Source organism: Alligator sinensis, unplaced genomic scaffold (genome assembly GCF_000455745.1).
Source record: "Alligator sinensis unplaced genomic scaffold, ASM45574v1 scaffold620_1, whole genome shotgun sequence".
NCBI lineage: Eukaryota > Metazoa > Chordata > Crocodylia > Alligatoridae > Alligator > Alligator sinensis.
The window spans coordinates 1,165,941-1,179,291 of record NW_005842260.1 but is presented as its reverse complement, the minus strand read 5'-3'; the positions used below and the strand labels follow the sequence as shown (position 1 = coordinate 1,179,291).

General features: G+C 43.7%; 1 long non-coding RNA gene across 1 annotated transcript; it reads right to left on the bottom strand.

The window, feature by feature from the left end:
* Positions 1–534: 534 nt before the first annotated feature.
* LOC102379286 lies at positions 535–13,044 on the bottom strand. The gene is made up of 3 exons (XR_324330.1): positions 12,984–13,044; positions 9,081–9,241; positions 535–591 (listed from the first exon to the last, which is right to left on the bottom strand). It is a non-coding gene; the product is annotated as an uncharacterized LOC102379286 (long non-coding RNA).
* Between the last annotated feature and the right edge of the window lie 307 nt (positions 13,045–13,351).

Genomic DNA, 13,351 nt, shown 5'->3' with positions numbered 1-13,351 from the left:
CCCCGACGTACCCCTTTCCCCGCCGGCTTCGAATTGCGAACGGATTGACTGGCTTGGGCCCCGCCAGCTGGATCAACTCATGTGGTTGTTCCGACGACCGGACCACCTGCGTCATGATTGCAAGCGGCGTGAGTAAAGTTTTTTGCAACCAATAAGTTGTGTCTGCCTCTCCATTCACCAGCCCGCCCTGATGTACGAGTGTAACTCGAGTCGGTCCTGGCCGTCCGAGACAGCTTCCAGCAGTAATTTCCATTCTTGTTGTTATTTAATCAGTGATCTTGAATCTACACAGTGTGGTATCTTTTACAAAAAATTCTACCCACAAAGGCTTAGTAAAATCTAAGCATTATAAAATATTCAGAAATGTCATTTGGACATTGCTTCTCATCACCAATTTTCCTCCTATATTATTCTCCTATCATTGCAATAGATAAGTCATTGGTGTTGCCGTTGTCTTCTCTGCTCTCTTCCTGCAGCACATTGTATGTTAGTATGCATTTTGCTTCTTTATTTTTCAAATCAGTTGCTTTGCAGCTGCGCAAAAGTGGCTGGAGTGGATATTCTTGTGGAGCTTTTCAGACAAATGGTTGCCTGTGAATACAGGAAACTCAATTGTATGCCCAAAGAGGTCTCTTTCAATCCTGCAATCCTGTTTCTTAATATTTCTTCTTCTTATAATGCAGAGACTTTTGTCTTTTCATAGTTTGATAATTAGGGCTTAAAGTATCCAGAGAATATAGGATTTATTTGGGACACAACTGATTGCTAATGTATTGACAGACAGCATTATTTAATCCCACATCTAGTATAATATTAATGAAATTAGCAAACGGTTCTAGCCTCCAACAATTCCCAATTTCATAGTCACGAGCCCATTGGTATTCAATCTTCTGATGTGCACAGAGGTAATTCATAATAAAATGGCACTGCAGAATGTTACAAGCTGGCTTCATTTCAAAATGACAGGTTTGGTGTGCTGCCTTCAAAATGTTTGGCAAGACAGGATGAGCAGACAAGAAGTGCAAGGGTCCTCAAATTACACTTTCCTCAGAGCTAGTAAGGAGGAAGAAGCTGAGCAGTATATTTGCAAGTTTCAAATTCAAGTTTCCTCATACCCACACACATTTTACTCAACCCAAGGCATATATATTCTTTATTTTGCTCTCCTGAGTTAAAGGGGTTATGCAAGGGGCTTGAGAACCTTAACTTCACCACTTAACACAGGGGTGGGCAAAATACAGCCTGTGGGCCAGATCTGGCCACTAGGCAATTCTATCTGGCCCATTGTGCCCCTCCATAAGTCCTGTGTAAGCCCTGGTCCTGGGCTGTCCCTCTGCAAGCTCATGCCTCCATGCAGGAGGTGCAGCTCTGCTTGCTAAGCAATCACCACCCTCCACCCCACCCTGACATGACTCACCCCAACCCTGAGCTAGTGGGTGCTAGAGACAAGAAACCTCTCCCTGACAGAGGCTTTTTCCTGGCCAACCAAAGACTGTTCCCAACCTCCCTTCCTGTGAGCCTGGAAATGCAGGTATGGGCCCCACTGGGCTGGGACCAGGGACTCCCTTTGTGGGAATGGGGTCAGGAGCATGGGATACACTATGGGGTTGGGCTGGGCTGACCCTGCATGTTGCAGGAGTGCAGGATCTGCATGCTATGGGGGTGAGTGAGGCTGGGCCCACAAGCTGCTACCACATGCAGCCAGGAACTGGGGTGGGAGTGCAGGATACGTATGCTGTGTGGGCTGGGTGGAGCTGGCCCTGCATGCTGCCACCATGTACAGCCAGGGACTTTGGCAGGAGCTGTATGCTATGGGGCTGGGTGAGACTGGCCCTGCATGCTGCCCCTACCTGTGGCTGGGGTCTTGGCCAGGAGCATGGGAAATGCACACTATGATGCCTGGGGGCTGGTCCCACACCCTGCCACCATATGCAAATGGGAACTCGTGTGGGAGTGCTATTGTCCTGGGTGGGGCTGGCCCCATATGCTGCCACCATCTGCGGCTGGGAACTGGGCTGGGAGTGAGGGGAGTTGCATCCAATAGGGCCAGATGGGGCTGCCCCACTTGCGACACCACATGCAGCTTCAGGGACTTGAACACTCTTGGGACTCCATGGACCCCTGCCCCCGACATCCCCCTCCATACACCCTCCCACACACCCCACCCTTCAACATATTCCTAACACATTCACACCCTCCCACAGCCCTGACACACAGTTCCACACCATGAACCATAATCCCACATGCATCCACACCCTTCCACAGACCCCACACAAACTCTTATTCCCCCCACCAGAACCCCACAGCCCCCACCCACATACTCACACCCACACATGACCCACATGTAGCCATACCCCCCACATACCCACACCCTCCCAGACCCTCCACCCCATACTCCCAAACATACCCAAACCCTCCCACAGCCTCACACACACTTCCCCCACCCTGCACCATACCCACACACCGTCCCACATGCCCCACCTCAAACACCCACCCTCTCATGACCATACCCACACTCTCCACACCCCATAAAGAAGAGTAAAATTATTTTAAGCTACTATGCAATCACCTCTAGATATACCATGCAAACACACAGAAATCAGGACAAAAATACTTTAAAAAATATAATTAAAATAAGTATTAGTAGATATTTGATTTTATTTTTTTAGTATGTGATTTGGGTTTTTTTCCGGTTTCAAGATGGCAACCACCACCAAGGAGTACTTCTGGGGAAAGGGAAAAGACTTCTGGTGGCAAAGATCAGGGGTTGGGGGTGGGACTTCTGGTTCCAAGATGGTAACCAGGGGGCGGGGCACCTGTCAAGGGGTGGGGCTACCCTTGCAGCCCTTGACAGCTCATCAAAACTCATTAAGCAGCCAATTGCCCACCCCAACTTAACATGTATTAGTTAGAAGTGTTATTCATAGTTTCATAGGCAGACAAAGTTCCTTGGGTGAATTTGATATCTTTTATTAGACCAACCCAAATAGTTGGAGAATAGTTATTAAGCAAGCTTTCGAGTTCAAAAACCTACACCCCTGCATAGTTTCATAATTTCATAGATGTTAGGGCTGAAAGGTAGATGTTAGATCATACAGTCGTTGACCCCCTGCCCTAGGCAGGAATGAGTGCTGGGGTCAGATGACCCCAGCAAGGTGTCTGTCCAATCTTTTTTTTAAATACATCCAAGGAAAGAGACAGTGCCACCTCCCTTGGAATTTTATTCCATATTTTGGCAACTCACACTGTGAAGAATTTTTTTCCTGATGTCCAATTTGATTTTGCTATCTTCCAGTTTGTGGCCATTATTTCTCGTTATACCAACAGGCACCCTGGTAAACATTGTACCCCTATTTCTTGCTGCCCCCCCCCCCGATGAGTTTGTAGGCAGCCACAAGATCACATCTCAGCCTCCTCTTATTATTCATTTGCCTTTTGCATGGTTTTTACCAGTTTAATTTTATGCATCCATCTTGTATTTTTGCTGTAGGACTAGTAAGTTTTGCTTCTATAACAGAGGAACATCCACACAGAAGGGAAAGTCATTCAAGTTACTGTTCTTATATGAATTCCAGGAAAAATGATAAACCTAGTAGGATATAGAAAAAAGTTGATCGATACTCTCAATAGAGAGTGAAGACCTCAGTTTTAGTTTAGGTCTTTTTGCTGTTCATGTTGGAACCATGTTACTCATGCTTGCAACAAGATTTCATAGTAAGGTGAACTCAGAGGTCCAGTAGACTTGAACATTTGCACCTCTTTATCAATTCCACCTTTTATATATTACCTTTCACATGGGGCAAAATGTGAATCCCAATTAATTTACCTCCCAAGTAGTCTAGAATAGTGAATGCAGCATTTTGTTGACTATCTTTTGTACACAGAAGTCATATTTATTCAATTTATTTCACATGACTATGAAGGAGGTCCAAGAACAAAAATAGTAATATTTTGATGGTTTTATATTTTTCCACAAATGCTTGTAAAATATTCATACAGACTTGTAATTATAAATATATGAGTATATGCCTAATATACTGATGATGTTCAGACTTATTTAAAAATAATGAATAGCTTTCATAATATTGTTTTTAATGATCTTCTCCTGAACAGTTATTGCCATTCCAAAGTGATAATATTGATAGTCATATGCTGCACTTAGAGATATGATTATTTTTATTGCATTATGGAAAATTGCTAGTAGCATTTTTATTTATTATTATGCTTATGTGTTATTATTTTTATTATTAGATCTTGAGCTTTGAGCATATTTTTTTTCCTAATGTGTTCTTATAGATTATTTGCTTGTCTAAACAGAATGAACTATGAACCAGATGCTATGCAACTATAGCAGGACTAAGCCTAAATAGAACTTAGTAGGCATTTATTAGGAATCCTAGTGAATGACTAAATATCTGGATCTCCCAGGTTTCCCCATTCCCTGTATAGGAAGCTTAGGTGCTTCATTAGGTGTACACTATCATTTAGAATCACTCTCCCAGCCTCCAGGACAAAATGGCTTAATGAAAGGTGTTTCAATTCCTAAATGGAGGCACCGGGAAGGTTCAGTATCATCTAGTGCTATACTATGACTCCTTACTGTGGAAATTAATGCATTGCTGTCTTTATGCTATGAAGAGAGCACTCTTTAAACTTCTCTTAATACTCTCTTTCTCTTGCCAGCGAACTGGCCAAGTTTGCCGATGACACCAGACTTTGGGGTAGAGCGTCCACACCTACGGATAGCATGGTGATCCAGGTCGACCTTGACAGGCTCAGAAAATGGGTGGACAAAAACCTGATGGTGTTCAGCACCAAAAACTAAAGGTACTTCACCTTGGGAAAAAAAACCCCCGCAGCATGCTTATAGGGCTTGGCAGTGCTATGCTTGCTAGCAACACAGCCGAAAGGGACTTGGGGGTCATGATTGACCACAAGATGAATATGAGCCACCAATGCAATGTTGCAGCTGGTAAAGCAAGCAAAACTCTGGCTTGCATCCATAGATGCTTCTCAAGCAAATCCCAGTAGGTCATTCTCCTGCTGTACTCAGCCTTGGTGAGGCCGCAGCTGGAGTACTGCATCCAATTCTGGGCTCCTCATTTTAAAAAGGATGTGGAGAAGCTTGAGAGAGTCCAGAGGAGAGCCACGCGCCTGATCAGAGGGCAAGAGAACAGGCCTGATGATGAGAGGCTGAGAGCTATGGGACTCTTCAGCCTGGAAAAGTGCAGGCTCAGGGGGGACCTGGTAGCCACCTATAAGTATATAAGGGGTGTACATCAGGATCTGGGGGAATGCCTGTTCACCAGATCACCCCAAGGGATGGCAAGGTCAAATGGTCACAAACTCCTCCAAGACCATTTCAGACTGGACATAAGGAAGAACTGCTTTACTTTCGGAGCCCTAAAGGCCTGGAACAGACTGCCTCCAGAGGTGGTGCAAGCACCTACTCTGGACTCCTTTAAGAGACATTTGGATGTTCATCTTGCTGAGATCCTTTGACCACAGCTGACTTCCTGCCCCTGAGGTGGGGAGCTAGACTCGATGATCTTCCAAGGTCCCTTCCAGCCCTAATGTCTATGAAATCTCTCTTAATTTTTAACATACTGAAAGATTACCTCACCTGTTAACCCTTTTATTTTAGTTTATTAATTTATTAATTGTTAAAAATACTTTGTACTCTTGTCTTTTTTTTTTGTCCTTTCTGAAATGTATTGATCGGTGTGTATCATACCGCTGGTATCTAGCCAATGGACCAACAGGGTCTTCTACTAGGTGTGATTGCAAATGGTAAAAATTTCAAACATTTTCTCAAAGGATCATCTAGGTTATGAAATTGGTGTTCAGATGTCTAGATCATGAAATTTCTGCTGTTCTTAGACTGTTAATAGCAAAGAGATTACCTTTCCTTTTCAAACTTTTCAATCCTTTCTACACTAGGATAATGGGCTGCTAGGATGATCAGTAATAATCACACTAGGATAATCATGGCCAAGAAGAATTATTACAATTAATAGAGATATGGCAGGGTGGGGTGTTACTTTACTAATTAATTCAGAGAAAGGCATGAACTGTTTTTGCAACAATGTGAAAGGATTTGCTATTTGTTTATGCTCCAGTGGATGCGGTTGCATAGGAACAGACAAAGTGTGACCGACCGCCTGACTGACTGACTGACTGACTGACTGACTTCTCAAATGTTATAGGCTAAGCATTATTAGGGCAAAGGCCATGTTTATTGGGAACCTGAGCTTAAGCTCCTACTGTAACTGATTCATAGCAACACTTTTTTATCCCAGATCAATCTGAATCTCAAAGAGTAGGAAATCAAACCTGTCCATTACCCTAGAAGTGATGAGAGAATTCTGGAACCAGATAACTTTTGACATCAATTTTTGGTGAATGTTTTGTCAAAAGTTCTTTAGCTTTTAATTGACTTGGCTCCATAGACACTCTACACTAGTAACTGGGTTATACATCCTATGGGATTTCTCATTTTTCTGGCAATAGCAAAATATTCATTTTTATTCAGCCATTCTGAAATAAGGTGACCAAGGATGATAGTTTTCACTTCACATCAGATGTTTGAGTATAAGAATTGCTGGTCTTGCTATTTTTATACAATCTATCAGTTACACTTTGTCTTTTTTAGGTGGCTTGCTCATTTATTATTCGGAGAAAGTGTTGCTCAATGAGAGCCTCCTACATGGCCATTATGCAGGCAGAGAGTGAGCTATGGTCAGAGAAAATTCTTCTTCTTTTCTACCTTATTAAAATGGGTGATTCTGTAACAGTATGCTCATCTGCTTCAGGAACTACTATTTCCACCTTAGAAAAATTTACCAATGCAGCCTTTGAGTCAACACATTACTTTATAGCCTTTAGTTACATTTGAACTAAAGCTCTTGTAATGGTCTCCTTCTTTCAGTTCATGTTTAAGCAGTTTTCAAGAAAAAAAATATCTGGAATTACCTGCCTGGCTGAAAGTATGTAAGAATAAGGAAGCCATTCTGTAGACTTGATTTCCTGCATCCTTCCTGTGTCTCCTTTCAATGAAATCTCTTCTGAGGACAACTCTTGAGTATTTGTCTCTTCTGCTGTTTCTCAGCATACTGTGTGGAATGTCTTTTGATGGTTCAATCAACAGTGAAGGAGGAGGAGTCATCTGACTCAAAAAATAGTTTTTTTTCCTAGCCATTGTAAATTCAGAATACAATTACTTTGAATGCTGATGGATCAATTTGCTAACAGATTAAGATCTTTTTCTCATGTCTTGTCAGCTAGGGCTGTATGAAATAGCACCATTTTGTTTCGACTTCCGTTTCACTATTTCAAAGGGATAGTCGTTCATTTCACTGTTTTGAAGCACTGTTCTGTTTCATTTCACTGAAACTCTTTTGCTGTTTCAACACTGTTTCAATGTGTTCTGAAGTTTTGGCCATAGGCTATAATCACAAAAATGCCTATAATGTTGTCATTTCTTGCCTGATTCAGATGAAAATTACAAGGATGGTAGCCACTTCTTAGAGCATGAAGCCTGCCAAGTTTCAGGGAGATACGTGCACAGGTTTTTGGGAAACTGCACCTCAAACTGTTCAAACCAAAGCTAGTATCACTTGCCAGCAGTGGCAGCCTGCTGTCATCCCACATGCAGATCCGGGGGCCTGCGCTCACTGGGAAGAGTCCAGCACAACCCTGCAGCCCTCCCAGGAGGTTTGGGCCCCCAGATCTGCATGCAGCATGACCCCATGCTGCCACTGCCAGCTGGGGTCAACACCAGCACTGGGTTCTTCCTGGTGCTCAGTGCAGGCTGTGCTGGGCAGACTCGGGTGCTAGTGCTTGCTCCACAGCTGGTGAGTGCAGAGCTTTAAAAAAAATAAATAACATCCCTGCAGTCAGTGGCTCTGGCAGTGGTGACTGGGGCCTCTGGATGCTTGTGGCAGAGCCCTCCTGTGCAGCACAGAGCAGGGGGGCGGCAGTGGGGATTGCCCCCCCCCCCTGCCTGGCACCCATGCAGCAGCTGCACCATCGCATGGGTGCAGCATGGCTTGGCAGGATACTGTGCACTGTCCCAGAGCTGGGGTGGATCCACCTGTCAGCCAGAGCTCCCAGTTTGATTCCCCAGCTCTCTGATCATTCCACCAGCTCTTCCTGTGGGGTATGGCCCCCCAGATCTGCACATGGGGTTTCAGCAAGAGGCTACTGCTGCTGCTGGGTGGGAAAACAACCCAGAGCTGCCGCCATCCCCAGCTGGCAGTGGCAGCCTGTTGTCATCCTGCATCATCCAGGGGCCCATGCCCCCCAGGAAGAGCTGGGGGAAGCAATCAGAGAGCTGGGGGAAAGATCAGGGAGCTGGGGAATCATTCCCCCAGTCTCTGGCTCGATTCCCCCACCTCTCTGATCATTCACTCAGCTCTTCTTGGGAGGCGTGGGCCACCAATCTGTGTGCTGGGTTTCAGTAGGCTGCCTCTGCAGGCTGGAGCCAGTTGCAGCACTACAGTCTTCCCAGCACTTGGTGCAGGCTGTGCCAACCAGCTGCTACTGGCCCCAGTCTGCAGCACCAGGCTGTTGAAACCCTGAGCGCAGATTGGGCGGCCCATGCCCCCCAGGAAGAGTTGGGGAAATAATCAGAGCTGGGGAATCAATCCGGGAACTAGATGTCAATATCAGAGCAGTCCTTTCCCACTCTTCCCCTTCCCTCTCCTTAGTTTCTGTTTAGCTGCAAGCAAGCCTGGCTTGAAACAACTCAAAATGTTTTGAGTGCCCTTGTTTTGTTTTGAAGCTGTTTCAAGGCCTTTCATTTCATTTTGATTTTGCTGTTTCAAGCTCAAAGTGCATTGAAACAGCTTTGAAATGAAACACCCATTGAAATTTTACACAGCTCTACTGTCAGCATGTTCAAATGTGAGTCCAGAAATGGGCACACACTATTGCTCAATCAGTAGCTTGGCAAGGTTTTCATTGGTACATGTTCCTCCATACAGTCCAGTAGGTGTTCAATAATCTGAGTTTCCTTCGCATATGGTGTTTGCCTCAGTAGAGTATCCCCACATTAGCACAATAACTTTAGTCTTACTCACCCATCTTTGGAGGTGGTTCAAGCTTCTCCCTGTTGGCCAATAAAGCTTTGTGCCTAAAGGATGTTCAGCAGTTTTGAAATTCATCCTAAGACCTCCTCAGTCATCTCTAGTCATGATTACCATAGTTTCATTTCCATAGCTGTCAGGACTCCATCCAGTGGCTGCAGTAAAGAAAGGAAATTTTTCTGTGATTTTAGTGTACTGGGAGCTGCAATGTGTCCATGCATTCTAGTTTGCTTGCTACTGCTCATCTGGGCTAAGAACAGACATTACACATAAACCAGTATAAGTGATCAGAAACCCATTCAAATCTGTAACACAGTAGAAGTTTAATTCAAATAAACAGCTTTAAAAATGGCCAAAACTGGTTTAAGATAAACCTGGATAGTTATAGTATCAGACTTAACTAATTTAGGTTAAATTGGTTTATTGAACTTCTGTTCCAGACCCTCTCTAGATTCATGTTAATTCACAATCCCCCAGCATCCAGGGATGGGTTAGCCTTGGGCCAAGCTCTCTGCTGCAACCAAGCAGGGAGGTACGCTCTAGCCTGCCCCCTCCCCCCCCCCCGCCCCCAGCTTCTCGCCTGGGCCACTGCAGGCATGTAGCTGCATTTCTGGAATAAAAAAAAAAGTGTGTGTTCACATGCTTATTGGTTCAAGCTATGCAGCTTAGACTAACCTGCAAAGATTGAATCAACTCATCATTAGGCTTTTTTACTATCTGTACTGAGCCCTGGCATGTGGTGGAGCAATTCTGGTGAGTAAGTGGAGACTACTGACATTTAGGCTGCTGACATATGTGAAAAAACAAACAAACCTCTGTTAGAATAACAACCAGTTCTTTTCTTGCAGCAATAGTTTCTCAGCAAATGGGTCTGCTTCACACAGCCTGTTTTATTTCATGTATATATCCACTGATTCTGGTGCTAATCTCAGCATGCAGTTCATTTTGCAGCCTCTTGGGATATGTTTTTTTTGAGATGTTATGTAGTATTTTCACAAACTGCCCATAGTTTTTTGGTGTTGGCAAGATATTTACTATGGTAGTATTGAGGTGCTTGGTGAAGTTATCCCACTTCACTGTCTGAATTGAAATGGTGTCAAAGGAGAACTAAAATTAGTGTTATGGATACTTTGATTTGTAAAATGATCAGGTAACATTATGGGGGAAGAACATTTTCCACAATGGTTTTGTCACAAAATCAGCGACATTTTTACTAGAAGATGCCAGGTTGGGATTTTAATTTCTTTTCCAGCAGCTAATATTACAGGATTTGGGAAGCTTTGGATCATGGATGAAGCTCAAATTCTGCACCTCTGCCCATGCTTCAACCTATTCCCCTTTTAGGTGGTGGTATTGAACCCAGTTGATGGTATGGTTGTTAAAGTCACCAATGATCACTCATGTTTCATCATAGCTGAGGTTTGATGGACTTGTAAATGTAAAGCTTTTCTTCAGTGTTTTGTAGATTGATATGATATAAATTCTACAGGTATCTATTATTAGTATTTTCATCAGTCATAGCTGTTGTGTGGATGAGGTGAGGTTTAAAGAAGACTGCACTGCTGTATTGTTTGTGGGGTGTCTTGATAGCAAGCTCCATCCCTGATCTCTGGGGAGGTTATGTTTCCCCCCCAAACTTCTTGTGCCTCTTGAAGATATAGTACTTGGCAATCACCCTTATAGGTGCAATAATTCCTTGTTAATGACTGAGTCTCCTTCAACATTCACAAACATTATCGTCAGTACCAGCCCTAATAGGGATCTTTTATGATGCTTATGGTGACTTAACATAGCTTTGATTATGGCTTTGAGTATAACTTTGATTGAGGTGACAGGTGTGTAGCAAGATTTGCAGATTTGAAGAATCAGACAGGGGTCACATTCCTGCTGTGGTGAAGAGAGAGTACTAATTTATTTCTGCTACTGTGCTGAATATCCAGTTCTTTAAACATCTATGCATAATGTGTAGGAAAAATTCTTCAAAACTGCATAACCATGAGAAACTTTCAATCTGAGGGACAATGCTGGAAATGTCCAACTGCCAGTACTAAAATCTGCTTATATTTTCTGAGTATTAAAGATGACAATAGGATGATAAAAAGATTGCATCCTACATGAAGGAAAATTTATATAGACTTTAATAATTCTAAATAGTAAGATTCCAGGGCAAGTAGGTCTAAGAAGGAAAGGACATACAGAGATTTGACACTTGCTTAAAAAAAGTAACATTAATGGTACAAGTGCAAACTAGTCCAACACCAAGGTAAGATGGAGTGTATAGTATGAGACCAAGACAAAGTGAAATCCAGCTGGCAAGAAACTTAAAACACAACAAGAAAATCTTATTCTTAATGTACTCATATAAAAGTTAAGTTCAATGGAGTTAGTGGAGGAAATAACTACAGATGGTGTTAAGAAGACCAAAGTGTTTAATGTCTTTTGACATTTAATTTTGACTTGGTCACAAAAAAAAGTTAGTTTGACCAAATGTCTGCCACTGTTAACCATTTTGTCTGCCTGTGTTATGGAAGTAAAAGCTCAGGCTAGAATGGAGAAAGAAGATAGGTGTAGATGATCAAAAAATAAAGAGTTAAATGTTTTCAAATTAGCTGGCTCTAATAAAATTTATTAGACTACAGTATTTATTTAGGGAACTGGCTAAACCATTTCAAAGTGATTAGCAATCATCAGAAAGGAGAAGGACAAAGAGACTGCATACTCCTAACAAAAGTCAAAAGGAACCATGGAAATGTAAACCAGTTAGATTAATTCCAAGAAAAATACTGAACAAATAATTAAGTGATCTGTTTATAGACTTCTGGAAAATAACAATATGAAAGTGTTGATGATAAAATAGTCTACCTTTTTTATTTTATTTTTTTAAAACAAATACATATCAAAACTAACCTATTTCCTGTTGTGGCCTTGTAGATAGGGAAAAATAATAGATGCAATATAGCTTCAGTTTAATAAAGCTTTGTCATACAATATCTCCATAAGCAAACTAGGGAAATATGATCTAGAGGAAAGTGCAATGAGGTGGTGTAGCAATTTGCGGCTCTAGAAGCAGCTGTGACACCCCTTGGTGACCATGAAACACTTTCCCTATTCCAGCTCTAGGGTACTCTCCCCTGCTCACTTGCCTGCCATTCTTGATGTATTTAACTTATCAGAAGGAAGGCTGTCTAATGGAGCATAAGCTGTTTTTGCCCTGACAGTCAGCAGGTCCCTCCTGAACTCCTCTGTTTCAACCTTGACTTCAAGATAAGTGGACCCTGTCAGCTCATCTGTGCTCCCTAGGGCATCTGTAGTCTTAAGAGCTGTTCAGGGCTACAGCCACACCCATGCCTCGCAGGTGTTACGGTATAATCTCTCTTGTGAAGGCTTTAGCCTTCTTGGTCTGCACCCCTTTTTCTCTAACTGGGCTGTCTAGCCTGGGCCTGCTGTTCTGGACCAGGCTTCTAGGCACTAGTTCTCATTTAAGTTACTTCAGCCCTGGGTCCCTGGCCCTGTCTCCATTCTGCTCTGGCTCTGTCTGGGCCCCCTAGTCCCATCTTCACCCTTCCTTGGGCAATGAGCCTGTTTGGCTCCCATTGGGCCCTTTGGCCTGGTCTTGCCTGAGTCTCCTGGCCCTGTCACAGCCTTTCTCTGTACACTGGGTTCTGGACAGTGTCACTGCCCTGTTCTGGGCATTGTTGGGACCTCCTCTTGGGCCTAATAGTCTTAAAACCCAAACTGCCAGTGTGAACTGTAACAAAGAAATAAGTACACTGGCTATAACACAGACTAAACCCCCACTGGGTCCAAACATCAACAGTAGTTTACCGACAGAGCAGCCATATCTCCCCTTATCCTGGGTAATATCCCCCTGATGCGAACCTCCAGCACTGTACTCACATCCTTAGGGGTTTCCAGGAGTCAGCAGAGCTCCTTCCTGTAGGCTTCAGGCAGGAATTCTTTACCCTGCAGCTTGCTGGGCTAGACTTCCTGACCTGGCTCAGGTCCTGGGCTTATATGCTGCCTAAGCCCTCTCCCTTCTGGTCAGGCGTCACTCCAGCTGAACACGGGTTTCATTAGGGCCTGATGGCTGGCGGCCGTGGCAGCTTATGACTGCTGCTTTAGCAGCCTCTCTTCTGCACAAGCTAGTTTTTGCCCTACCAGCCTGTTTCCTTAGCTGCCTAGTCCCTTGCAGTCAACTCCCCCTAGGCAAAGTTCTCCTGATTGGCCACAAGTGTGCCCTTTCACCCTAATAGGCAGCTCCCTGT